The 27,549-nt window shown below is 47.3% G+C and overlaps 1 protein-coding gene across 1 annotated transcript in view; it reads left to right on the forward strand.

Annotated features, from left to right (window-relative positions):
• The window catches only part of HS6ST2 (heparan sulfate 6-O-sulfotransferase 2), a 359,352-nt gene that overhangs the window by 248,769 nt on the left and 83,034 nt on the right, over positions 1-27,549 (forward strand). The window lies entirely within an intron of this gene.

Consider the following 27,549-nt stretch of genomic DNA (forward strand, 5'->3'; position numbering starts at 1 on the left):
GCTTGAAGGTAAACAAGCGGCCATCTAGCTCAGAAGCAACAAAGCCCACATGGAATGTTTGTTTTCTTGACATTGAGTTGTAAGTCCTACTGAAGGCTGCAGCCTTTTATTTGCATCCATGATAACTTCAAGTCATCCAGCAAGCAAGTGTGTGTCACCGGCATGGTGTTACGAAGCTTTCTTCCCATCCTGGTGTGTTCTTTAGAGTGTCCAGCTCCGTGGATTCTTTGCTCAGCATACAGATCGACTACAACGGTGAGAGGATACAATCCTGACACACCTGTCCTGATTTGAAGGCATGCAGGATGCCCCTGTTGTGTTTGAATGACCGCCTCGGTCTGTATACAGGTTCCCCTCTTAGTACCATCTGTTCCTGATCTTATGTTACCTCTTGAAATGGTTGAATGCCTTTTTGAAACAGGGCCTCTTTGTATTCCTTTATTTTATTTTATTTTTTTAAAATTTTCTCTATGTATTCCTTCCATCTTCCTTTGATGCTTCCTGCACCATTCAATACATTACCCATCGAATCCTACAATATTTCAACCTAAGGCCTCAATTTTTTTCTTCGTTCTTTCAGTTCAAGATACGTTGAAATATCTATCATTAGCAGCTGATAAATCCATTTTTTTCTTATGTTTGAAGTCCTGCCAGCGATGTAAAAACATTCCGATGTCTCCACATCTTCTCCAGCCTTTATCATTCTCCGTTTTGTTGAAGTTTGTTCAATGTGCCGGGGTGAGAGTATATCTCATTATTATTTTAATTCATATTTCTCATATTTCTAGTGAACAAGAACATTACCTCATAAGATTCTTGGCCTCCTGGATGTTGCCTTTGGTAAATTGTCTATTTGTGTCTTGTGCTGATTTGTTGATTGGGTTAGACAAATCCAATTATACAGTTTACACCTGTCAAACAGAAACAACTGTGTAGTTACTGTTCTCAAGCACAGCCCTGGACATATTGGAATTTGTCATAATGAATATAGACGCACACACACACATTTCTTTCATGATAGTAACCAGATACTTGACAGAGACTAGCAAGATCTAGATCTAGATGAACAAGAACAAAAACTCTATTATCCAGATGTTCCTTTTACTTGATTCCTGACTTTCCCGTCTTTGGTAACATCTGGAGAATGGGTGGCTTATTTATATTAAAATTGTTGATTACGATATTAAATTCAACAAGTTTTACGGAGAACCTGGTTGCTGCCTCCCCATCCCCACCCTCAATTGGATATTACTGGAGATTGCAGTTTTGTTCAGATAAATGAGAGGGATCGGTTTGAAGTAACCAGAGGAAGGTCAGTCAGTGCCCCAGCCTGTGGTCATGCACTCTGGCATCGTGCCTCTTCGTTGGCCGATCTTCTCCCTCCTTGTTTGCGCTGGCTTGCGGGGGGGGCCTTTCAGACCACATCCCGTGGTTCCTGGCATGCTCTGACTTCAGCAGGACTGGTGCTCCTGGAGGAAAGCAGGTGACATCTGTCCAGAGGGGACGATCCCATATTTCTCTGCTCTCTGACCCTGTTCATTACTTGACTGAACATGTCTTGAGCAGGATCTCCGTCCTTATTTTAGCTAGCACTGGCTAGACTATTGCTTGTTAGGAAATGTGTTGTGCTCTGTGTTTTAAACACAGTACAATATGAATGAAGCCGCTAGAGCGCACACTGGCAGACGGCCATTTGCCTGCATCAGCCTAACATATTTGGGATTTAATAAAGCAGAGGTCCCTTGCGAAGCTACCGTAAAAGGTGCAGTGGAAGCCTTCCTGCCCAAGTTGAACCACCATTCACGTGGGCCTCCCTAACCCAAACACTTGAAACAAGGAAGCAAAATGGGTCAAAGGAAACTACACAGACACACACTTCACAGTCATATGTGTCTTCTAAATGAAACCGTTCAGGTGCTTATTAACAGATCATAAGTAATCCCTGTTGTAGCCATAAAACCAAAATCCCAAACTCGCCGGCATCGCATCGCTCTCACCTCCTAATGACCCCATAGGACAGGGTAGAACTCCCCCTGTGGGTTTCTGGGACCGCAACTTTTTATGGAAATAGAAAGCCTCGTCTTTCTCCTCTGCAGACGCTGGTGGTTTCGAACTGTTGATCTTGCAGTTAGCAGCCCAGTGTCATTTTGCCATAGAGTCCGCTGTAGCTCACAGCCTGTGTGTCAGAAGAGCTGTGGGCTTCATGGTGTTTTCAATGGCTGTCATTTTATAGAAAAGAGTGATGTTTGTGCAGTGGATAGACACTTGACTACTAACCAAAAGGTTGGAGCTTTGAACCCCCCAGTTGCTTCTCGGGAGTAAAAGATGTGGTATTCGGCTTCCAAAATGGTGACAATCCTCAAAACCCCATGGGACCCTGTGGGTCGCTATTTGTTGGAATCAGCTCTCTAGCCATGCAGTTTTATTGTTGTTGGGGTCAGGTTACGGAGACAGAGCGCCAGCCTTTCCTTGCCTGGTTCCCAGGAATAGATTCACACCACCAGCCTCTCAATTCCTTGTTGCTGTCAGGTGCTGTCCCGTCGCTCTGGAGCCCATGTGATAGTGCAGATGCTGTTCCAGAGGGATTTTCTAAGCTGTACTTCTTATGGGAGGAGGTTGCCAGGTCTTTGTTCTTGTGAAGCTGCTCTATGGGTTTGAACCATCAAACTTTTCGTTAGCAACTGGGTGTTTCAACTGGTAACACTACAATGGCTTCTTTTTCTCCATTAGAAAGGGTTTGCACCATCCAGGGACCACCTAGAATTCCTATGGTATTTTTAATGGTTAACCCAGGAAAGAAAGGCAAAAGATGTATATAAGTGTGTATGTGTATACATATATGTTTACGTACTTAGGAATGTAGGTAGATGAACGGGCTTCAAAAAGTCCGTGGGAAACCATGGGCTCCAAAGATGATGGAGTTTTTCCATAACGTTGTGAAGACCTGCAGCTCCTATTTATATATGAAAGCAAATTGAGACAACCCGCTGCTGGAACCTTCCACCCAGATACAGATGTTTGCACTTAGCGACCTGTAAACACAGAGGAAAATGGATGGCAGCGTTCGCATGAGGGAATCTGCCTCTGTGCCTGGTGCCTTCCTTTAAGAATTCAGACAGCCCCTTCGGGTCATCGGCAGCACTGCTTCTCAAGCCAGGTTTCTCCTATGGCCCTTGATTTGGGCAGGGGGCACGCTTATTTTGGTTTGGCCTTGTGTCTTTGTTCGGTGACAAAACACCCCTTGCACTGCTCTCTGAAAGCCTCAGTTGTCCAGTGGAGTCTGTAGAAATGCTTTGGGAAAGAACAAAGCCTGCCCTAGATCCGCAAGAGTTACAGTCAAACCCATTCCTCACGGGAAGCAGGCACCTCTGTCCCTAGCCACCTAATTAGATCAGCACTAGAGGGCACTCTGATAATGCCAGAGTGGGAGACCTGGACTCAAATCTGGTGGGCCCGAAGGGGTGGGCGAGGGCCTTTAGAGACAAGCAGAGGAACAGCTCTGAGAAGACCTCGCAGTAAGGACGGCTGGCTGGTTGGCCCACAGAGAAGCGAGCGCCATTTCCAAAGGGCTCTTCCCCAATCTTTGTCATCCTTCTGGTTCCCCAAACCTGCTGGGTGTTTTGGTAATACATGGCCCAAGCACTGGGGTTCCGTGTTCTTTCTCAGCATGAGAGGCATCTGAGCAGCAGGGAGTGTTGCCACATGGTAGAGGGGAAGTGCAGTTAGGCAGAAAAGAAAATGAGAGAAAAGTTTAGCAGGATGTGTTTTCCAGCTACTGGAAAAGAAGAATTTCCAAAACTTGGGGCTCTTAGAAGGAGTCCTGGTGGTGTGGTGGGTTAGACATCGGGCCTGCTCCCACAAGCTGAGGCTTTCTACTCCTGTGAGGGTTTACGGTCTCAGAAAACCCACAGAGACTGTTCTGTCCTGTCCCTACAGGGTCAATCGGAGTCAGAACAGACTCAATGGCAGGAGTGTGTGTTTATGGGGAGAGGGGCGAGGGAGATCTTATATGGTTGCTTTCTAGCTCCTGCAGCCCGGCTTCTTCGAATTGTATGCTTGTCCCTGGGAGACTAGGCAGGCTTTGGGTGGAAAGGAGCGAAGGGTTCTGTTGAGGAAAGAGACCAAGGAACCGGGTCTTTGTCTGGGATCTGCCACTGATGTAATCTTCGGCAAGGCCCTGCCCAGCAAGGGACAAAAAGAGTTGGGTGACACCAATCAGTTGTCCTTGAGCCAGCTCCCATTCATGGTGACCCCATGGCTGTCAGGGTAGCCTGGTGCTCCCCAGGGTTTCCATGCCTGATTTCTCAGGAGATTGCCAGGCCTTTCTTCACAGACCCTTCTTGGGGAGCTGGATCTTCGAACCTTTCAGCTTGCGGTGTAACCCCTTAACCATTGGCACAACCTCAGAACTCTGAGGTGACAATAAATGCTCTCTAAACCAAATAAAACTCCCTGCCATCCAGTTGATTCCCACTCCTGGTAAACCCTAAGGGCTAGGGTAGATCTATCCGTATGGGTTTCTTAGAGTGAAACTGTTTACTGGAGTAGAAAGCAGCCTCATCTTTCTCCTGAAGAGCGAGCGGCTGGTAATTCGAACTACTGACCTTGGAGTTCGCAGCACAACGCATAACCCATTATGCCAGCGGTTCTCAATCTGTGGGTCGCAACCCCTTCGGGGGTCGAACGACCCTTTCACAGGGGTCGCCCTATTCATAACAGTAGGAAAATGACAGTGACGAAGTAGCAATGAACATAATGTGATGGCTGGGGGGCCACCATATGAGGAACTGTATGAAAGGCTCGCGGCCTTAGGAAGGTTGAGAACCACCGCATTATGCCACCAGGAACCCTAAATGGTCTCTCAAAATTCAATAAAAACATCTCCCAGCCTTCAGCGTCTCTGACTGATGGTAACAAAAAGTGCTTTCAATGTCACTTGCTTTCAGCGGCCCCTTGAGTCCTCTATCCCACAAGCTGTGTCAAGCGACTCAGGCTAGAAGGCGATTCCGTGCACTCAAGAGACACAATACCCGAGGAACTTGCCAACCCAGAGAGACGAACATAACGCCTTCAGATTTAAGGCCCAAACAAAACCAGACCTAAGAGAGTTCCTGCACTAAACCATCAGTGGTTAGCAAGTCAGCCCCAACGCCTGGTGACCCCATGTGTTGCAGAACGAAATGCTGTTCGGTCCTCTGCCATCTTCATGATAGGTTGCAGGGCTGCCTATTTATGATCCATAGCATTTTCCTTGGCTGATTTCCCCAGGAGATGGCCTGCCATTTCTTCCCAATCCGTCCTGGTCTAGAAAACTCGACCGAATTCTGGTCAGCAGCATAGAACCCACAGGCCTCCAATGATAGATGGGCTACGTGTGTGGCCCATGGGCTGCTAATTGAACTCGGGTCTCCCATATGGGAGATGAGAATTTTACCTCTGAGTGTCTCCCCCTAGATTGGTTTCTTATTCCGAAGAATGGTGACTTCTGTCTGAAGTTTTAGCTACCGGACAAACCTCTCGGGCCCGACCCTGTGTGTTTCTCTCCAGAGCCAGAAGGAGGCTGGGAACCTCATGGGAAAGAGGAAGCACAGAAGACAAACTTGCCCGCATGGCCTTTGGCTCCACAGGGCTCTCAGAGCCCTGCAGAATCCCAAGGCTTTCTCTCGAAGCCTTTGTTCTTATTAACCCAGGCTATGCTCCGTAGCAATGGTTTTTGACTGAGTGAAATTCAATATAAAATCTTAAAATGCCCCATGGAAAAAAGGACCTTTGGGAGTTTACTTTGTCCAACACCCTTGAGTGTTTATCTAGGAAAACTGGACCCTGCCTTCTCCATTTTGAATGGACTTGCGAGGTAGTGGGGCACAGGTGGATCCAGGCCTCTTTCCATTACCTTCTGCTGCATCTCTCTCTCTCCCACCCTCACGGACTCCAGGGCTTGAGACACCAGTGGCTCTCCATCAAAGGACTCCTGACATCATTAGTGTACCAGTTCAGTGGGACAAATGGATAGCTAATGAAGACAAGCATCTACTCAACTGTCTTCCTTCTAAATGTCATAGGATGGGAGTGTGAATCCTTCAAGATGCAGAAACTTCCATTGTGGTCTGTGGATGCTCTTGCCTCGAAGCAAGGATCAACTCGAACTCCTTGTCCCTTGACAGGAAAAGGAGGGTTGCAGGATGGCCCTGGAACCCGAATTCGGTATCTTGCAGAGGCTGTGAGAGGGGTGGTCAGGGCACACTCAGGGTACTTCGGGGCTCTGACAGAGGCCAGTCCTCAGGAGATTAAAATAACTCCTCAAAGAACAAAAGTGGAAAAGGGTGTTCAGGATTCTGGTATTTTCAGGTATAGCTTGAAGACCTCCTGTTCATGTAACACACATGATTTCTGGTGGGCTTGTCAATAGAGCAGATGTATTTGGGTGCTAGCTTCGAGTAGCTGGTTCTGTGCCCAGGTAGCAAGAGCGTTCAGTAGTGGAGGTCCAAGGACCCTTCCACAACCTCATTCACCTTCTTACTGCTTTTCTCTAGATAAAGAGTAATCATGCAGGCAACTTATGGAGTGCTAATTCTGGGCAAGGAGCCCTTGTTGGGTAGTGGTTCTGAGTTGGGCTGCGATGGGCATGGTCAGCAGTTCAAAACCACCAGCAGCTCCTCAGAAGAAAGACTGGGCTTTCTACTCCCATAAACAATGAGAGTCTCGGAAACTCACCGTGGGTCACGTTCACTCAAAGCAGTGAGAACTCTGGGTATGGCATTCCGCTGCGCCTGATTTATATGCATGATCTCAGCTAACCTCCAACACTGGCTTGTCCATACCCCTTGTCCACAGCTGGCTTGGGCTCTGTGCCACGTGGAAGACCATCCCTACTGTAGACACACTACTTGTTCCAGGTTTGCAGATGAGGAAATCAAGGCCTAGAAGTTCAGGAATCTCTGTCGTGTCATTTGCTCAGTAAATGCAAGCACGGGCTAGAACGGGTCTGTGAGACGTCTGGGCTTTTCCTTAGGTGCCTTCGAGTCAGCTCCGACCCATTGCAGCTTTATGCACAGCAGAAGGAAACACTGCCCCATCATGCGCCATCCTCACAATGGTTCTTACGTTTGAGCCCACGGGGGCAGCCACTGTAGCAACCCATCTTTGGAGGGTCTTCCTCTTGCCCGGGCTCCTTTCTCCAGGGACTGCTCTGTCCTGACAACAACATGCCCAAAGACTAAGGCTCAGCAGCCTTGCCTCTAAGAAGCACTCTGGCCCTACTTCTTACAAAACGGATGGGTTTACCCTTTCGGCAGTGCGTGGTACTTTCCCCGTTCCCCTCCAGCACCGCCACTCAAAGGCAGCCGTTCTTGGGTCCTCTTTAGACCATCTCTACTCTGTTCTTAGACCTAGGCAAGAGCTAGAGGCCAAGCATTGTAGCACTTTGCCCGGGAAGATACACTGCAGCTTTGGTCAGGCTCTTCCTCTCTCCCTCCCTCCCGCTGCTTGGAACTAGAGTCCTTGGTCTTGGACAGTGGTTCTCAACCTTCCTCAGGCCGCGACCCTCCTGTGGTGGTGACCGCCCAACCATCACATTATTTTCGTTGCTACTTCTTCACTGTCATTTTGTTACTATTATGAATCGGGCAACCCCTATGAAAAGGTCCTTTGATGCCCCCAAAGGGGTCACGACCCACAGGTTGAGAACCGCTGGTCTAGAATGTTGGAGACTCGGCTTGCTTTATTGTTGCGCGCTGTCAAGTTGATTCTGACTCACAGTGACCTTGTGTGACACCGCTGAATTACCCCACAGGGTTTTCTCGACGGCCATCTTAATGGGAGCAGATGGCCGGATGTTTATCCCACAGAGTTGTTGGGTAGGCGTGAACCGCTAACCTTGGGGTGAGCAGCTGAGCACCTGAACAGTGCACCACCACATCCCAGTTGCCTTGAGGGAGACCAGATGGAACAAGGAGAATGGTCGGCTCTTTCCGCAGGAGTTACTGCATTTGCCTTGCAGAGGCCAAATGAGCACTGCAGCCTAGGATACTACAGGGAGGGATGGGAAATTGAACAGCCAGGTATCAGACCAGACAGACCAAGACATGGGGGAAAGGGCATCCTAAGGGAGGATGAGGCGAAGGAATCACCACCAGTCTTGGTGTGGGAGTTGGGGAGGGAAGGAACGAACCAGTTGGGCATCCGGAATCAGAGAGGACGAGTGCAGCCATTGGGCTTGGCGGCTCCAGAACAGAGGTAGGGAAGGGATTCCCGCGGAGTATATGATCGGCCACAGATTTGCAAGCAGAATCAGATAGAAACACTGTTGGTGCCGTGTTTTGTTTCTTTTTTTTTTTTCCTTTTCCTTTTTACAATATTTTAATTGCAATTAATGTGGGGGGTTTACATTTCAGGTCAGCAACCTTGTATTAAATGGTTTAAACTATTAATCACCGCCCCTCCAATAGTTACCTTTTCACCCAGTCCCTGAATGTTGTCTCCCTCTTGTGGACTGTTACTGTGGTTGTCAGGTAGCCTTTGAGTCTGTTGTGACCCACAGTAACCCTAAGCACAGCAGAAGGCAACGCTGCCTGGTCTTGCGGCATCCTCTCCATTGTTCCTACTCTAGAGCCCGTTGTTGCAGTCGTGATGTCAATCCATCTCTTAGAGAGATGGCCTTCTTTCCACTGTCCTTACACTTGCCAGCCATGATGTCCTTCTCTAGGGACTGGTCTCTGCTGACAACATGCTTGCAGTATGTAAGACCAAGTCTTACCATCCTTGCCTCTAAGGAGCCCTCTGGCCAAACTTCTTCCAAGACAGACTTGTTTGTCCTTTTGTTTTTTTTAACATCATTTTATTGGGGGCTGAGCTTGTCTAGCTTGTTACTGGGTGAGAACAGCTGTGGGACTCTCTGCTGACCAACCAGCCATCACCACCATCTTGGGCTCCTGGCAGATGACAAGAGAGAAACCTGGGGTCACTTAGTCATCCATTAGATTCCCCTAGTTACTCTCACTTAAGTTTCCATGGTTAACTTCTCTATCAGAAAGAACAACCCAATCTCTATTTCAAATAACATTATTGCCCAGGACAGAATGCTATCCAGTGGACTTTGCCACACGGTCTTTATGGTGAGGGTCAAGTTCTCCTGATCTCATCAGCTCAGATTGCGGGGCTCCAGGCTCTGTAAACTACCAATGAACTGTTGTTCCGAGAAAAGGACCAGAAATCCATGTTTTTAATGAACCCGGCACCAAAATGAGTGACAGAGTTATTAGAGAATCACAGCAGGATGGGACTAGAGGGGTTTGCAGGAACCACCTTGTCAAACTCCTTCATTTGCTACAGCTCCCTGAGAGAGTAGGCCAAACCAAACTCACTTCCATCTAGTCCAGGCATCTCATAGCAACACTGTACGACAGAGGAGAACTGCCCCTGGGGGTTTCCAAGATTGTAACTCTTTATGGGAGTAGGAAGCCTTGTCTTGCTTCTGACGAGCTGCTGTGTGGGTTTGAACTGCTGAACTTGCGATGAGTAGTAGTCCATCACATATCCATGATGCCATCAGGACTCCGTCTCTGAGTGAACAAGGGAATTTGCCCAAGAACAAATGCATCATTGTTACCACCAGGCTGAGAAACCCGGGTCCTGATCTCCAGGCCAGGCCTCTAATGCTTTTCACACTGGACCGGTGGTGCTTGTTGTTGACATGGTGTAAAAATGTGTTGAATCCGATGACATTATATTTGCCATACATGAAGACATAAATAAGGTGGGATTTGGGGAGGTGGGGCTCTTGCCTAGAGTTAATAACATTCTGTGTATTTTTGTGGAGCTCTGTGATAAGCAGATGTCCTGAAAACCATTGTAGAATATGGCAATGTCTATGAGGGCAGGGATTTTTATGTTTTATTACTATTGTATCCCTAGGACCTCTACCAATGCCTGGCACGTGATCAATAGTAAACTCGTTATTCAATGCAAAACATCATGATTATAGCGTCTTTTGTAAAAGATCTCATTTCGGAAACTTATCAAAATGTGTACATGTGTGTATGTTTATATACAGTAGGCTCTTAAAATTAATTTATTGTCTCTAATCAATATCCCCCCCCTTTCTTTTTCCCATGGCCTTGGTCTGCTTCTGATGATCGTCACTTCTTTTGGTTGACGCTTCTGTAACATCTGCACGGGTCATCCCCGAACATTCCACCTCTGGCAATGTGCACTCCCAGGTAAGGAATGAGCTCCCCAAAGTCTTCCCAGTGCAGCCTTTGGAAAGACCTTAATAGGCAGCTGAGAGGATTCCATAGAAATAGAAACCATCTCGAGAGACAGTAGTTCTCCCAATTAATGTTCAATCTGGTCCAGTCCCCATCGAAACCAATTATGCACATATTTATTTGAGGATTCGTATCAGTACAATAGCATGCAAATGACAGGTTAGAGCAGTGTTCCATGTTGGCCTTTAGAATTTTCTGGTACTAAGATTCCCTATGGATCTATATGTCTCTCCGCCCTGGCTTTCTCTCATTTTGAAAGGTGCCTTATTTGTTGTGTGCATAAGGATACGGGTAGTGGAAGGGGTCCTTCCCTTTGTGGGGACTGTGAGGTCACAGGGTAGGTCAGTACCCTCTAGATGACTTCTTTCTTGGGACGGAATGGAAGAAGAAGGGACCCGGGTGGTCAGTCTGCTAGTGGGGAATACTAACATCTGATCTCCCCAAGGACAGCACTTTGGTCTCTCGTAATACTTTACTTGCCCAGAAATATGACCAAGTCAGAAAAGCAGGAGGCCAGCTTCTTTTATTGTTTCCCAAGACACGAGGCAAGGGCTCTGCTGCTAGGCATGCAAAGACTCCCTTCACTCCAGACACCTTTGATGCACAGCAAACATTTCGCCCACGAAAATGCACAGGCCACATAAGCTGCTCTGAGCACAAACGTGTCGCTCCCTTGTCATGTCTTTCGCTCTGGCTTAATGCAGAACCGAAATCTCACTGAGTCCACTGGAATCCTCCTATGACCACACTTCCCAGCCCCTGGTTAATATCAGAAACGCCCATCGTTCAATCTTTGTCTTGTGACTCCAGAGACACAGACTATTGAAAGCAGCACATCACATTGTTGGAGGGGAAAGACGCTGCGTGCTTGAGTCCAGGTGGAAGAGACAGAAGTTGTGTGAGCTTTGAGTTTTCAGGTGCTTCAAGAGCTGCAACAACGTCTTCATTGTTCTTTTCGTTTGTTTGTTTCCTTTTGTTGTTTGTGTTTCACAAGGTCCTGGTAATAAGGAAAACTCCTGTGAATTCTTCCTCCTTCCTTCCCATCAGGCAGTTTCATGTCAATGTTTGCTTGCTTTGGGGTTTTATTGGCTTCTGTGTTTTACTGAGATTGACATCGCTGTCTGTGGAAGGGAGTGACACTCTCCTGAGTCAGTGGTGAACCTCTGGCTGCCGGCCTCAGTCATGCAGAGCCCCGCTTTGGATGCTGCCCCGCCCCGCCCCACCCTCTGCCTCAGAAGTCCCCCAAGTCCTTAAGCCTTGAGCGGAACCGACCAGGGAGCCAAGGGCATCTGGGAGATCTTGTAGCCAAGGCCAATGGAAAACTTGTATTGCTTTGACTCCTCTCTTCCAAGCTTTTGCTAGCAACTGGTTTCACTGTTCCTTTAACAGGTGGAGGATTTTTCAGATTCTAGCTGCGGCACGGTAAGTGACCATGTGTTTTTAGTTACATTGACCACTGCTCCTCTAGGGGAGAAAGGCCCTGCCATTACCCGTCAGCTACAATTCAATGTAGTGAATAGTTACAATTGGGGGCTTGGACAAATCATTTCCAGAAATTGCTGAGAACCCTCCAGGTCTAGAATGTCAGGTCTGAGTGCCCAGGGCCAGCAGCGCAGGCAGTTGGGTCACAGGTCATGCACTTGGTCTGCTCCTTTTGATGAAATGAGGTGACCCAGTGGAATGGCCTGGTACGAATGCCCCACCATCGACCAAGCGTTCTTCACGGCGCTTGTGGAAAGCTGGGCTGCAGGGTGGCGGCTTAGATAATAACTAGGTCAGCATCTCTTTGATGGGAAGTCAATTGTAGGCAACTATCAGAGCTTTTCAAGTATGTGAATCTGTGGATTTGCAAAGTAGAGGAATCCTACAGGACAGGACCCTTTAGGACATTAGGGTAGTGTGTGGCGAGAATGCTCCAAAATGGTGCCCCTTGCAGACAACAGCTGGTGCCACCAGGCGTGCCATCATACTGCCTGCCATGCTGAAGAGGCTAGTGAGAATCATAAGCCCTGGTCTCCCGGTATGCTCTCGCTACAGGAGCATTGCCCTGGCACGTGATTTTCTACGGTCATGACGTTCACCAATACTGTATGTGGCCTGCTGTAGGCTTCTTGGCTCCAGAGATATTTCCTGGTGGTTCTTCTTTCTCTTCCTACCCACCCCATAACCTTAGCCTATGCTCCCAGGTCAAATAGATCCAGTGAGGTTGACGGCTGTAGCTTTGGCATGCCCCCACGAGGGCAGATTCCCATGAACAGAGAGGGGATGGGTCTCTTAGATGCGCAGCTGCTTTTCGGCAGCTGGGCTTCTCGTTATTTGGCAGCTGAAAATAGGTCGCTGCTTGATTTCGTAAACAGATTCGAATTCTTGGCGATGAATGGTATGGACATGACATAAACACTGAATCATGCATGATAGAGACCAAAGGTGGGGTGTGAGATGAAGGCAAGAGGACTAGATTCCGCTACTCACCAGGAGGGTGATTTGGATAGAGTCCGTTTCTGCTCTGAGCCTTGGTTTTGTCATCGGTAAAATAAAACCGAATGGATAATTCTTAAAGTGCTATTCCAGCCCTATCAGGGAAGCCCCTAGGGAAGGTAAACTGTTGACACCTGACTACTAACCTAAAAGTCAGCAGTTTGAACCCACCCAGCAGCTCTGAGGGAGAAAGACGAGGCTTTCTAATCCTGCCGAGAGTGGTAGTCTCAGAATCCCACAGGGATGGTTCTACCCTGTCCTATAAGGTTGTTATGAGTCCGAATTGACTGACTGGCAGTGAGTGAGTGAGTGAGTGAGTGAGTGAGTGAGTGAGTGAATGAATGTCTTCACAGAAGAAAAATTTGGTGATGGGTTTCTGAAACAGGGACATCAAGCAAACCCCTGGAAACACAGGTCTATTCTGTAACGAGTAGTATCAAGAGGAATCCGAATCACTTTGGTAGCAGCGGGTTTGGTTACTTGTAGCTTTCATGAACCCTATGGTTCCTTTAATGAGGGTGATGTTACTCATTTCAATTTCAATTTTGCCACATCACTCTGTACCACTCTTGATAGATGACACCATCCCATCCAGTCTTTTTATTATGAGGCTGATCAGTGTGGCCTGAAATTATTATGGAAGCAATTTAGACTTAGTCTTAGGGAGAAGGGAAAAGAAAAATCCAGATGGTAGAGGTGGAAAAGAAACCGCATTGGTAAATGTCTGAGGGGCCACATTTGAATTCTGGTGGACTGAATGATGTATGAAAACGACTTGCCAGGCTAGCACATTTTTTTCAAGCACTGGTAAAATAATAATAATAATAAAAAATTCATTTGGTAATCCCCATTATCCAAGCTGTTTCATAAAGACACAAGATTATGATGATCGCTGCCTCATAATTAACTATTTGCATAAGTGCTTGCTATTATTTTGCTGTCTGAATGGGATTTTGTGCTCCAGACAAAGAAGGGGACAATCAGTGGAAGCCGTCCTAAACGCCTAGCATTGTTGCTGCGCACATGCACAGTTAACAACGATGCTAAGTGTTTCGGACCAGAGCCTCATTTGTTTTTCTGTAGACAGCAAGAACATTAATTGTCAGAGTGTCGGTCCCCCACCCCCTCTCTCTCCCTCTCTCCTATAGCTAGCTGTCTCGTGAAGTCTGCAGTGCGTTGTAAGCAAGTGCTTTGGTTGAAATTGCAGTGTCTCATTTTGTGAGGGGCTTTCCGAGCCCCCCTTTGAGCTAGCCATCAATGGCTTGAACAATAGGCCTCTCGATATTCCAGGCCCGCCAGTTCTGCTGCTGCATTTACATTCTGCTTCATATTCCTGGTCTTTAAAATGATTGGCGTTGAACCTGCATATGAGAATCCTAGAAAGACCAGCTTAGTTGGGGGTGGAGGGGATGGGGGCGGGAGCGCTTAAAGAGCATCCTATCAAATCCGTTCCTTTTTCCAGATGAATTTAATTGGCACATCATTTGAGCTCCAGTCACTACCACCAAATCAATGACGCTGCACCTTTCTTTTAATCCTTCAAACCATTGGAAGCTACTCTCATACATACAGGTGAATTCCAACTGGTGGAGTGTCAATGGCTTTTCCAAAGGACGGAATCAGAATTCTTGAAATACGCCTTCCTGATATGGAGGGTTAGGTGTTGGACTGGTACCAGCAGGTCAGCAATTTGAAACCCCTGGTCCTCTTCTCTGAAACCCACTGAGACCATTCTCCACTGCCCTGTAGGGTTGCCGTGAGTCAGAATCGACCCAATGGCCGTGAGTGTGGATGTGCTTTTGTCTTTTGCTTCCCAGTTTGGAGGTTGAGCAGAACACAGCCGTGCTGCTAACGGCATGTGTGCAAAGGGCCGTGCTCTAGGGCAAGCACCTTGCAACAGGACACTCTCCCTGCATAATGCACGCGCTCCGCTCCCTGAACCATCAGGAGCAGAGCCAATGGACTGGCCAGGGCCTGGACAGGACCAACCAGGCAACGGCTCTTGGGCAAATTATGTCATCTCTGTGGCCTCAGTTCCCTTACATGCCCAGCGTTGTTGAGCATGAAAGGGAGATGGCAACACGAATGTGCCTGGCACTTAGTAGACAGTCAATAAGTGGTAGTGGCTCTTACCGTCATTGTCCGGTATTCGCCCAATTCAAAAGTCGTGCTCAATCCGATGGTGGTACCCAGATACACTCGTGGACAGGCAGAGGACACAGGGATGTTGTCGGGATGGCTGCTTTCCCAAAGACTGCCTGTGACCACCATGGGTCAAAATCCGAGGGCTTCTCCTCTGGCCTGGATCATTCCTTTTTAAACAAGTGATTTTATTAGTTAGTTGAACACATAACACCGCAAGACATGCAGAAGTTCAACCATGTTGACAGGGACACCGCAATGACCGTTCGTTCCATTCCTCCGTCATTTATCTCAAATGCATGATTGCCCCGTCATGGCTCTCCCTAGTCTTCTGAGTTGAGGTTGTCAAGGGGAGCTCGTATAGGTCCTTCTTAACACAGCACCATGCCCAAGACAGGGAGTCTTAACCGGTTCAACTAAACTAGTGTTCGTTTGAAAGCAGACATCACAGGATATCTTTGGTTTAAAGATTAGCTCAGGGCAATAGTTGCAGGCATACCTCCAACCCCCTCGGCACCAGCAGGTCTGGAGCGTGTGAGAATTTGAAATTGGGCTCAGTCTTCTTGATCTTTTTGGAGGTTCCGGCACTGTTCCACATCTTGCTTGCTAGTGTTCCTTCTCTTGCCTTGCACCTCACTCCTAGTTTATCTGGGTTTGCCTCCTATCTTCCCCACACTCCTTCAGTTTCCTTCGTTGGGGTCCCATTGAGTGTGCTCATGCACGTGCCTTCCCCTCTTCTCAGCCCCTTTAAATGGAAGCATTCCCAAGAGCCTGCCATTGACCTGCTTCTCTTCTCCCTCTCCCTCCGCTCCTGCGTGACTTCATCTCCTCCCAGAGCTTCACCTTTCACCTCCACATTAATGACTCCCAAGTTTACCTCTCCAATCCTTAACTCGTTCCGGATCTCCAGGCAAACTCCAATTTCCACTTGCCGGCTGAGAATCTCCAGGGCAGGCTAGCCTAGGAGGCTGAAAATGTAGTCTGGTTTTTGTCCTCCAGCCTCAGGAGTGCAGATGGAGGAATTTTGCTTCAGAAGTTCTGAGAGTTGAAGACCAGGCTGCAGGAAGTGCTATGCATTGGTCTGGGCAGAAGGCAAAGGAAAAGGGGGTGTGGGAAGTGATTGGAAATGGGCTTTCCAGGGAAAGCGTGACAGGTAAATTATGCACTTCTGTTACCGTGAACTAAATGGACATTTAAATTGGCAATTGAGACTTTAAAAGGCATGTGTGTTTTTTAGGGAGAAGGGAACAGCTTTCCTAATGAAAATTGAGTTCAATTTTTAGGTGCTGCAAGATTGGCATGTTTGGGGAAATGCTAATTAAAATAATCTTGCTTGGGACAATTATTATAGTTAAACTTGTTTCAGGGTCTTGTTAGACATACACACATGTCAAGGGGAATGGATAATGTTTTCAACCTGAGGGATGATCACGAGGGCAAATGCAGATGGAATTTCAAGAGCACACACCCACATTCAGGGTCAGGTATGCCTGAGACTTTGAAAATGTACAGATAATTCTCTCAGGGTGTAAATGGGGCCGTTTACAAATTCCTATGGCTAATATTTACTGAACACTTACTGAGTACCAGACTCTTTGTGGAGTAATGGGGCTATCAATAGAGAATAGTGGTCTTTACTTTTATGCAGGTGCACAATTTCCAGTAGACTAGAGACATCTAGAGCATGTGAAGAAATTCTTCAATGACTATAACCTCCCTGACAGTCTAAATTACCAAAGAGTAACTTAAAGGAAATACCCCCCAAATCAAACTCACTCCGATTGAGTTGATTCAGAGTCACAAGCCACGTTGTGCATCTTTAAGGAAGCAGGCTGACACACCTTTCTCCCACAGAAGAGTTGGTGGGTTTGAAATGTCCATCTTTTGGTTATCCATCAAATGCTTTAACCACTGCAGCCCTAGGGAAATAAGACAGTGCTAAAAGTGGGAAAACTATGTCCAGCAATTCAATTTAGGAATGGGTTACATCCATTAAATTTAGTAAATATGGAATCACTTTGGGATTTTGCAGTTCAAGCGGGCTTGTCAGGGTTTCAGACTGGAGTGCGAATGATTATGTCTGACCATCAAAGTGACTTTGAGCAAGGGGATAGACAAATCTTGGCCTGCCTTTGGTGTGTATTAGTTCTAGACGTCTTTGTAAGCATTTTCATAAAAACTCTAGCCATATGGCTACTTTCTTTAGCACAGAGAACAGCATTCCTTTTGTAGAAGGGTGACCCCTTTCTCCACTAGTCCCCAAATTAAATATAACCACTCATCGTTGAGCCATTACCTTATAGAGTCTTTAAAACCCATTTCTCCTCCAATTAATTGGAAAGACCTAATTTGGGTACATTCTTTGACTTCATGCATACACCCTGTCCTCTCCTTTAGGAATTCACGCTTGCTCTTTGAGAGTCTTAATCCCACAAGTGTTCTCAATCTCAGCTAATAATTCCCAAAGCATCACGCTCACCTCTCAGATTCCCAGGATCCCTCCTTGCATTTCTTATCCTGTGAGCTCCCTTGATGCTGGCTAGCACCTTCCCCAATGACAGAACCTGCATCGCGGACATGACACCTCTCATCGTGATGACGCACATATGCACTATTGTCCTGTATCCTTTGGCCCAAATTGAGAGCCATTGGTGCGAATTCTCTTTAATTTTTGTCGTTGCTAAGTGTTTTCCAGTCACTTCCGTCTTCTAGTGATCCTATGTACAACAGAATGTAACACTGCCTGGTCCGGTGCCATCCTCACAATTGTTTAGGGTTGAACCCCTTGTTTGACTGCGTCAAATGTAGTTTACCACCTTTCCACTCCCCCCTCCTTACTAGCCACTGCTCTTCGTTTGTGTTGATGGACTTACCTATTTCAAATATTTCACATGTAAGTGGGCTCGCAGAATATTTGTTCTTTGAGGGTCTGACATTTTTTACTCTGCATATTGTGTACCAGGATCACCCATGTGGCAGCATGTATTAGAACTTCATTACTGTTCATAGATGAATAATGTCCCATTGTGTTACGTGGCTTATTCTGACTGGACGTAGCAAGAATCAAAAATGCCCTTGAAACCATATTCTATCCTATACTTGCCATTATGGTCTTGGATGCATCGACCCTAGGCCACCTTCATTTACTTTAGCCATAGTCACGCATTCATTCATTCACTCACTATGTATGTGTCGGTGGAGCACCTGGTTTATTCCAGGCACTGTTCTAGGTGCTAGGAACAAAAAGGCAAACAACCAAGTCTCCACTTTTGTAACGCTGTACGCGTGTGGCTTTGCGCATGCTGGGGCATGCATGTGCAAACACACACATGCATGAAACAAGAGGTATGAACCTAAACAAACACACATAAATGAATAGCCCTGGTTGCGTAGCGGTTACTCGTTGAGCTAACGGCAAGGTCAGCAGTTCAAAACCACCAGCTATTCCTTGGGAGAAAGACGAGGTTTTCTACTCCCATCAAGGGTGACCGTCTCAGACCCGCCCCCCCCCCCCAGGGGCAGTTCCGCCCTGCCCTGTAGGGTCTCCATGAGGCGGAAGGGACTCCCCTGTGGCGGTGCGTGTTGAGATAAGTGCTGTAGGGAACAGAGGGGAGCAATAAAGTCCCCTCAGAAGAGGCCAGGTTTGCGCTGCACTTGGGGTGATGTCGACTTTACTAATCATTTGGACTCTTTGGTTTCTTTTATTTCTCGCTTCCTGGGCAGAACTCGGTGCCAACTTGGATTATGCTGCCTTTGCTCACTCTGAGCAGTAGGACCACGCGCTTTAGTTGACCCTGAAGCACCACCCATCCCACCCCCTTACGAAACTGCTGTTTCCCAGTTTTCTTTTCCTGCTCCTCATTAGAATTCAGCAGGTTCCTTCTCTTCCCTGTTAAAGAATATAAACGAGCCTGCGTGTCCCTTCGGGACAGTTCACTTGATTACTGAAAAGATTTCTGTTACTCAAAGCAAATTACCTGGTGCAGGAAAAGTACAAGCTTGAAAGGTTAGTAATTGTGGTGGCATTTGGCTTTGCCCACCTTTAGCAAGGAGCGAGCAGTAGATTGTGGGGAGAAGACCGGGCTCCCACTTTGGAACCACGACTTTAAACAAAACACACTTCCTCTTTGTGAGCCGCTCCTTCTTTCTTCGTCTACAGAACCGGTGTTTCAACAAGTTGATCCCTAAGGAACTTTGCATCTCTGAAGTGGTACAATTAGTTGTTTTCCAAGACATGGGCCAAACTTTCCTACTCACACTTTTGCTTTCTTTTGGAAAGTGGAGAGGGCGGGGAACATTTTGCAGTGTTTCAGACCTGCTTAGATGAAGCGTACATCTTCCTGGCCGAAGCCAGCTTTACACTTCTTGTAAATGTCACAAGATGTTAAAACACGGCTTCTTGTTTTGACCTTGGCCAGCTAGGCTCACAAGTCAGCCCCACAGATGGCAATTGTTAGCTTCGTAAGTGTGAATATCAGAAAGTTCACTCCTGTCATTTCAGCTCGGCCAGGAGACCGCTTTAAAAAGAAACACACACCACTAAAATCAACACGGCCTTCTATGTTGCTTTCAAAATGACATAGGACAGGTATTGCCTGCCACTCAGGTGCTGAGAGAAGACCGTTAACTCTTAGAAAGCCATTTGGGATGGTCCCATTATTGTGTTCTCTGGTGTACCGGTTACGCGTTGGGTGGCGTGCAATCGCATTCGCAGAAGTTCGGAACTACCACAGGAGAAAGACGAGGCTTCCTACTCCCCTAAGCAGTTCCAGTCTTGGAAACCCACAAGGGGTCGGTATGATTTAGCATTGACTCGGAGGCAGTGAGTTTGGTTTGGAGTTCTGTGGATACCTAGCGGAAGCCCAGTTAGGAACTGAGGGAGGAGCTTGTCCCATGTCTCCCCACATCTTCCACGCTGAGCTTGTGGGAGAAGATGACTAAGCAGGTGGGGCGGGGTGGGGTTGGAGAAGGTGGGACCAGAAGAAAAGCGCCAATCTCTGTCACTCTTCTTATGATTTCTGTGGCTAAGTTCTCAAGTTAAGAATCAGTTCTGTGAATAGAGTTTTAGAAAGGGAGCCTGTTTGAAAAATTCCAGGGTCAAGCTAGGCCCTGTGGTTGGGAACGCAGAAGGAGAAGAGCCAAGCGGGTCTAGGACAGTGGTTCTCAACTTTCCTCATGCCACGGCCCTTTTAATACAGTTCCTCATGTTGTGGTGACCCACCCCCCCAGCCATCAAATTATTTTCGTTGCTATGTCATTGCTGTCATTTTGCTACTGTTATGAATTGGGCGATCCCTGTGAAAGGGTCGTTTGACAACCCCCCCCCAAAGGGGTCGCGACCCACAGGTTGAGAACCGCTGCTGTAGGCGCTTTCCAGAAGGTCACTCTGCTTTGCAGTCACAGACGATTTTGACAAAGATCTGAAAACAACCAAGGCAGACGGCAAAGACTCTCTTTTTGAAGGGCCGGTGTGATTGGCAGGAGCCCTGCAGGCGATGTGTTCCAGTGCTTGGCTTGCTAACCTAATGGTCGGCCATTGAAACTCCTCAACCACTTTCCCTAAAGATGGCAGCAGTGGAACCCCTATAGGGCAGTTCCACTCTCCGAGTCAGAATAGACGTCATGGCACTGGGTTGAGTTAGGTTTGCTGGGAAGGAAACACATCTCTGCCAAGACAAGGACATATCTAAGCACCCCCAGCAAGTCTGGCAGGCCCAAAATGAGAGTCTAATGCAACAGAATCCTGACTACCTTGCTTTGTGATGACCCGATTGACACGGTTTGCTGGCACATGCTTCCTCCTTGCTGGTGCAGTTTCTGTTCATAGCACTTATTCATGACTCTCAAAGAACCTCATCAACAAACCAAACCAAACTCACTCAACTCTGACCCATAGATGACACGCATTTGGGTTGGGAGGATGTGGGGCCAGCTGAGTAGCACAAACAGTTCAGTGCTTGGCTCCTAATTGAAAGGTTAGCGGTTTGAATCCACTCAGAGGTATCTTGGAAAAAAGACCTGGCATTCTACTTTTGAATGGTCAGAGCCATCTGAAAATGCCCCACATATGAACTTGTACTCTGAAATGTACGTGCTTCTCATGAGTCAGACGTGACTCCAATGATACCAGATCGGGTATAGCTGACGTAGAGCACAAAGGAGCCTGGGTGGTACTGTGGTTTAGGCAGTGAGCTACTATCTACAACACTGGCGGCTCAAACCCAGCAGCTGCCGCTCTAGAGGAAGATGAGTCTGTCTGCTCCTATAAGGGTGCACAGACTCAGCAACCATCTACAGGGGCACTCTGACTCAGAATTGACTCGATGGCAGTGAGTGTGGTTTCGTTTGGAAAGATAGCCCACGGTCATGGAGTAGAAAGTGACTGGCTTGGAAATACAACCTACACTCAAGGCTGAGTCGAGCATGCCAGCCCAAATCAGATCAGACTCACCGCCATCCAGTTGATTCTGACGCGCAGATAGCCTACAGGGCACATGAGAATTGCCCGTGTGGTTTAGCGAGGCGGTTAACTCTTTTCAGGAGGAAAAAACCCCATCTTTCTCCAGCGAAGCAGCTGGGGTTTTGAACTGCTGACCTTGTGGTTTGCAGCCCAATGCGTAAAACCCATGCATAGACCACCTCATTAGTACTCATTCCTAATTAGGGCTGTAGCCTGTTCTCTGTCAAAAGATTTGAATGCCTTTGGGTTTGGTCCTCAGTGCTTTGAATCCTTCTTTGGACTTATTGGTAGCCTCTGCTTTTTCCATTTCACTCTTTTCAATGATTTTTTTGTGCCTGCAACATTTCCCATTTGTCCAGCCTCCCTGTCTTGTCCAGGACATTTGCAGCAAAGCCATAGATCGTAGCAGATCGTATGCACACAACGAATGGAGAACACTCTTCCCAAGTTAGAAATGACAAGATTCATCCCATTCCCTTTCCTACTCAGTAAATATTTTCCCACTTGGTAAATAGCCCTTCTCCAAAATCCTCAAATGGCTCTGGGGCGTGGGTGGTGGTGGTGGTGTGGCTGGCAGCGTGGCACCATGGGGCTTGCTGCCCTTTCCCTTACCGTCTAGTTTGTTCCATTGATTTTCCAGAGGATGCTACATTGCCTCTTCAGCCAGACACTGGAATTATCAGGGGACTTCATCAAGAGCCTTGTGTGGTTTGAAAACGTCTCGCCGTCCGTGTTTTGGGCCATATGTGTGCTGGAAGCCACCTGGGGGTGGCATTCGATGGCACATTGGTCTTCCGTCTCACAGCATCTACATTCTCTGGCTTGATTTCAGCTCGCCATAGGGCACCACTTACCCTCTCTTCTAGTGGCACTCGTGTTCATTAGTCCGAAGAGAAGGCAGCTGGAGTACAGCCGGGGAATGTCAGTGCCATCCTAAAGCAGCAGTGATGTTCCTTTCAGTGGCCTAGGCTGATGGTTCCTATATTAAAATGTAAATGCACGTAGGGCCTTAGGAACAGCCATGCCATGTCTCCCCCCCCCCCCCTGTTTTTTTTCAGATGGGTTGAGTTGACAATGTCAGAGATGATGCATGAGGCAAAACAAAGAGTTTCTGAAACCCATTACAGCTATTTGCATGCAAAGGGGGGGTGGTGGTGGAAAGAAGCGACCGGGAAAAGAGGGACATGATGGGGTGCTTCAGGCAGCAGCCGTCTTCTGACTCACAAACACCTTTTGAGATGCCAGCCGACCTTCCAAGCGTGTGCAGGGGAGCTTGGTCACAGTGACATCCTTTGACTGAAATGGCCTTGCCAGCTGATTAAGGAGAATTAACTTCCGACCACCCAGGAGGCGCGGAGGTTTGCTAAAATTCAGAAGAGGTCAAATAAACAGAGAGAGCCTCAAACCATGAATTTGTTCTCATGATAAAAGGCTGGCTGGCATCTCAGCTGAGAAAACTCGCTGAGAACCGAGAGGAACACTGTGGTGAAGATGGTGCAGAATCCACACAATGGGGGTGCGAGGCTCTCCGAAAGATGGTTCTGCAAACCTTCCAGCAGACTTCCAAAGGCCCCATTCCATTCCTCTCTAGATGAGCATCCTCGCCATCTCTTTGACCATGCTAGTCAAATAGTGATCACATGAAACTCGGGGGGCAGGCTTAACATTCGACCCGCATGAACTCTGGTTGACGCGGGAGAAGCAGGAGAGCCATCTGAGTAAACAGTGGGGCTGGGGTGGGGTGGGAGGGTCCTCTCTCCTCCTTCTGGCCTCCAACACGCTCAGGCATGGGGTCCTCCATTTCCTTCTTCTAGGGAGGAGGGGCTTCTTATTTGACATGCGGTCCTTTTCATAGCTGGTACTCATAGGTGGGTGGGCACTGAATCATATGAAGACAGAGGGGAGATGGGCAGTGGCCTTAGATAGGTTTGGGGAAACCAAGAGGGGCTCTTTAATGTGGCTTTCAGCCAGTACTGTGATAGAGGAGTTACGGCGAGTGGTTCCTTTACCCAGCCATTCTAGCTGCATCTCTTCAGCACCTGCCATGGCCCTGGCATTATGCAAAATGCTTGGGTGCCACTGTAGGATCCCACAGGTTATGTTCCTGCTTGCAAGGAACTTCCATTCTAATGGGGGATGTGTCTTGATTAAGGCAGGCAACAAAGCATACCGAAATTTCAATAAGGAAGATGGGAGCAAGAATGTGTACCCTTTAGAATCACTTTAGTGGGCCAAGATTGCATCCTTTGTGGGGGGATGTGACTTTTGGAAACATCCCAAAACTATAGAGACCAAGGTCTCATGAGGATCAATTTGCTTAATGTTTTTGGCCCTGAATGACGGTGATATGTACTTAGTTGAATGTTGAATGTTACCATTGTCAATTTTGTTGAATATCAGTGAAGGATAGATTGCTCACTTGTAATATGCACTTTGGGGATTTTAAATGCATTGAATGGGCTCAAGGAAGGAGTGTTGTTGACCCCCACGGTCATTTAGAGAGTGGAGCCCTGGTGTTTGGCGGTTATGTGTTGGGCTGCTCACCGCAGCATCAGCAGTTTGAAACCACTACTCCACGGGAGAAAGATGGGACTTTCTACTCCTGTAAAAGTTATCGTCCTAGACACCCATGGGAACGGTTCTACCCTGCCCTATCAGGTCACTGTGAGTTGGCATCCATTCGATGGCAATGCATTTGGTTTACAGGATGGGGTAGACGCAGCCTGTGGAGTCTCGAGACTGTCACACTTCATGGGAGTAAAAAACCTCGTCTTTCTCCCAAATTATATCTTAGTATTGAAAGAAATCAGTGATCATAATATTGGAAGAAACCAAATATTTAGAGGTTCTAAACTATGTAAGGAGCCCCAGCAGCGCTGTCTGCTCATAGTTGATCTACCAACCAGCAACTCAGTGGTTCAAACCCACCAGCTGCTCCTCAGGAGCAAGTTGAGGTTTTCTGCTCCTGTGAAGATGTACAGCTTTGGAAACCCCATGCAAGATTGCTATGAGTCAGAATCAACTCAGTGGCCATGAGATTTTCAGGATAAACTATGGAGTATGGTTGTAATATGCAATGTTTGATGAGAAAAGCTTATAATCTGGTCCTTTCAAATGAAATTAAATCTCATTTATGCTATTTTGTGTCAAGTAAATCTGCAGATTTATTTGGTATGTAGCTGACCAATCAAGTTGACTTTATCTCATCAAAGTAGTGTATTCTGCTAATCTGTATTAGCATACTGGGATGTGATAAAGTTGATCTGAGTATTTAACAAGAGAAACTAGTTTCAGCAGTCATGTTCTTATGAAGACGAATGGACAAGGGAAGCCGTGATCAGAGAAGAAACTCTTTGTGCCTCATCCTGTCCCCAACTTCAGTGCTTCCATCCAACACTTCTCATTGGTTGCAGACTGGTGTGTCCCCAGTGAAGGAGAAGTGGAGCCATACTTTTATAAATTGGGAGAAAGTTGATGATCGCCATTCCATTCCATCTTGACTACAATTGCTCCCCACTTATCAGTATCATCTATTTCAGAAACTCGGTGGAGATTTATTTGAGCAACTACTCTGTGGTAGACATGGGCAGGAACCAGGGGCTTAAGAGGTGAATAAATTCGAGGTTGTGCTTTTTTTTAATAATCATTTTATTAGGGGCTCATACAACTCTTATCATAATCCATACATACGTCAATTGTGTAAAGCATATTTGTACATTCATTGCCTTCATCATTCTCAAAACATTTCCTCTCCACTTAAGCCCCCGGCATCAGGTACTCATTTTTCCCCTCCCTCCCCGCTCCCCACTCCCTCATGAGCCCTTGATAATTTATAAATTATTATTTTGTCATATCTTGCCCTGTCCGACGTCTCCCTTCACCCACTTTTCTGTTGTCCATCCCCCAGGGAGGAGGTCACATATAGGTCCTTGGAATCAGTTCCCTCTTTCCAACCCACTCTCCCTCTACCCTCCCAGTATCACCACTCACACCACTGGTTCTGTAGGGCTCATCCGCCCTGGATTCCCTGTATTTCCAGTTCCTATCTGTACCAGTGTACATCCTCTGGTGTAGCCAGACTTGCAAGGTAGAATTCGGATCATGATAGTGGGGGTGGGGAGGAAACATTTAGGAATTAGAGGAAAGTTGTATTTTTCATCGTTGCTACATCGCACCCTGACTGGCTTGTCTCCTCCCCGAGGCCCCTCTGCAAGGGGATCTCCAGTGTGCTTTTATGAAACGCACTCAATTGAGGATACAGAAATATATATTGCTGTGTAATATAGGGGATGCTGGTCTAAAAGGACAAGCTCGGGGCCTCAGAGAAGAGGTACTAAGTTGAGGTCCTGGGGTCAGAAGCTCCTGAGGCAAGTCTTCTGAGTTGCTATGGCACGTGGTGGAGCAGATAGGCTCCTCTCCTTGACCTCAAATCTATGGGCGTTGGTTTTCCTTTCATTCCCTTCCTCCTTCCCTCCCTCCCTTCCTCTCCTCTTTGCAACACCAGCTATATTGCTAGCAGTCGTGGCAGTGCAGCTAAAAGCACTGATTTTGACTTGTTTGCAAAGGCCCTAAATAGGCAGGAAACAGTGGGTTAGGAGACCCTTGTTTTCCAGGAGCTTCTAATCAAAAAACAGACAGCAAACTGGAAAGACAGTCCATATGCCAATTTCACATCTCATAGCAACCCAAAGCCAACCAAAAGTGGCAAGGCACTTTTGACAAGATTTACCAGAGCCCTTAGAGAACAGCCTCTCTCTTTGTGTGACTTGTTCAGTGGAACGTGAATTTGAATAAGATGTGCAATGGCAGGCAGGTGGGTATGTAGAAAATAGGCAGGCAAGCAAGCCTGCAGGCAAAGAGACCAACAGGCTGCCTACAAGCTAGCTTAACCTAAATAGAAGATCAGAATCGTGGTGGGGCAGTCTACAGTGAATCAAAAAGAACCCAGTTCAGATCCCCCAACCCTTCTCGTCCCTTTTGATATTGCTATGGCGACCTGAGGAATTGGCAGCTCTCCTTTGTCTGGCTTCTGATCAAGTTTCTGGGACCAAAGTGGAGTCTCTTTCTAACCGGCTTGCTGATTCTCTTTCCTCCAGTAGTTGTACTTGACTTCCAGAGCCCAAGATGGTGGGAGAGCTCGGCTTTCGGGCTTTGTGCTTCTTTTTGTGGCTTCCAGAACTGCCTATTGGAGGGAAGGGTGGAGACGGATCCTATTCTTTCAATACTTGAGGATGAAGAAATTCTAATCACCTACCATGACTTTGGGTTTGTGTGTGTGTGTGTGTGTGTGTGTGTGTGTGTGTGTAATGTGCTGTGGGTAATTTTGATCACCCTGTGTTATCCCAGGCTTTATAACTTCACCCCTTTTGAACTTTTGTGAGTCTTTTTCTTGCAGAGTCAGGGAACTGATGGGAACAATTAGTACTTGTCAAGTGCCCAGCCAGAGAGTGACTTTTGTAAAGAGCTAACAATTTACCCAGTGGACAGAGAGCCACACAAAGATGAGGTTTCACAGACAGGCTTCAGGGTCTGGTTTATTTCACTTTCATTGGTTTGAGCCAGAAACACAGAACTGGGATTTTCTTGCTTTGACTGCTTATAATTTCTCAGCCCCTTCCACAAAGGTACCCTACACATTTAGCTTGAAGGCGCAGAATCTGGTAATAGGGGCCCTGCAAGCAAAGAAGGCTAGGCGTTGACCTCCAGAGGAACTTCTGTGGCATCTGGGATGCATGTTGAATGCACCCAGACGTTCAGCTTCTGATCCTCAACCACGCTCGGAAGAGTTGTTGTATACGGACATGGAAACACCCTCCAATGCCCCAAATGGTAGCACGCGTGCAGAGGGTATAGGAAAAGGAACATCATCAAGTGCCTTTCCTCAATGAAAGATGACTTCTCAGGATAATGGAGTCCATATCACAGCCATTCCCAATCAAAATTTTTTCAAGATGATATAGTACTTTTCCCAAACTCACTACCATCGAGTCAGTTCTGACGTGTGGTGATCCTGTAGGACAGGGTAGAGCTGCCCCTGAGGGTTTATGAGACTGTAACTATTTGTGTGAGTGGAAAGCCCAGTCTTTTTCCCTCAGAGCTGCGGGTGGTTTCGGACTGGTGGCCTTGGGGTCAGCAACCCAACGTGTAACCACTATGCCACCAGGGTTCCTTTGATGGAGTATTGAAAAGTGAGGTTGAGTTTGG

This window comes from Echinops telfairi, unplaced genomic scaffold (assembly GCF_000313985.2).
Source record: "Echinops telfairi isolate 266 unplaced genomic scaffold, ASM31398v2 ScPeMD7_20;HRSCAF=75, whole genome shotgun sequence".
In the NCBI taxonomy this organism is placed as follows: Eukaryota; Metazoa; Chordata; class Mammalia; order Afrosoricida; family Tenrecidae; genus Echinops; species Echinops telfairi.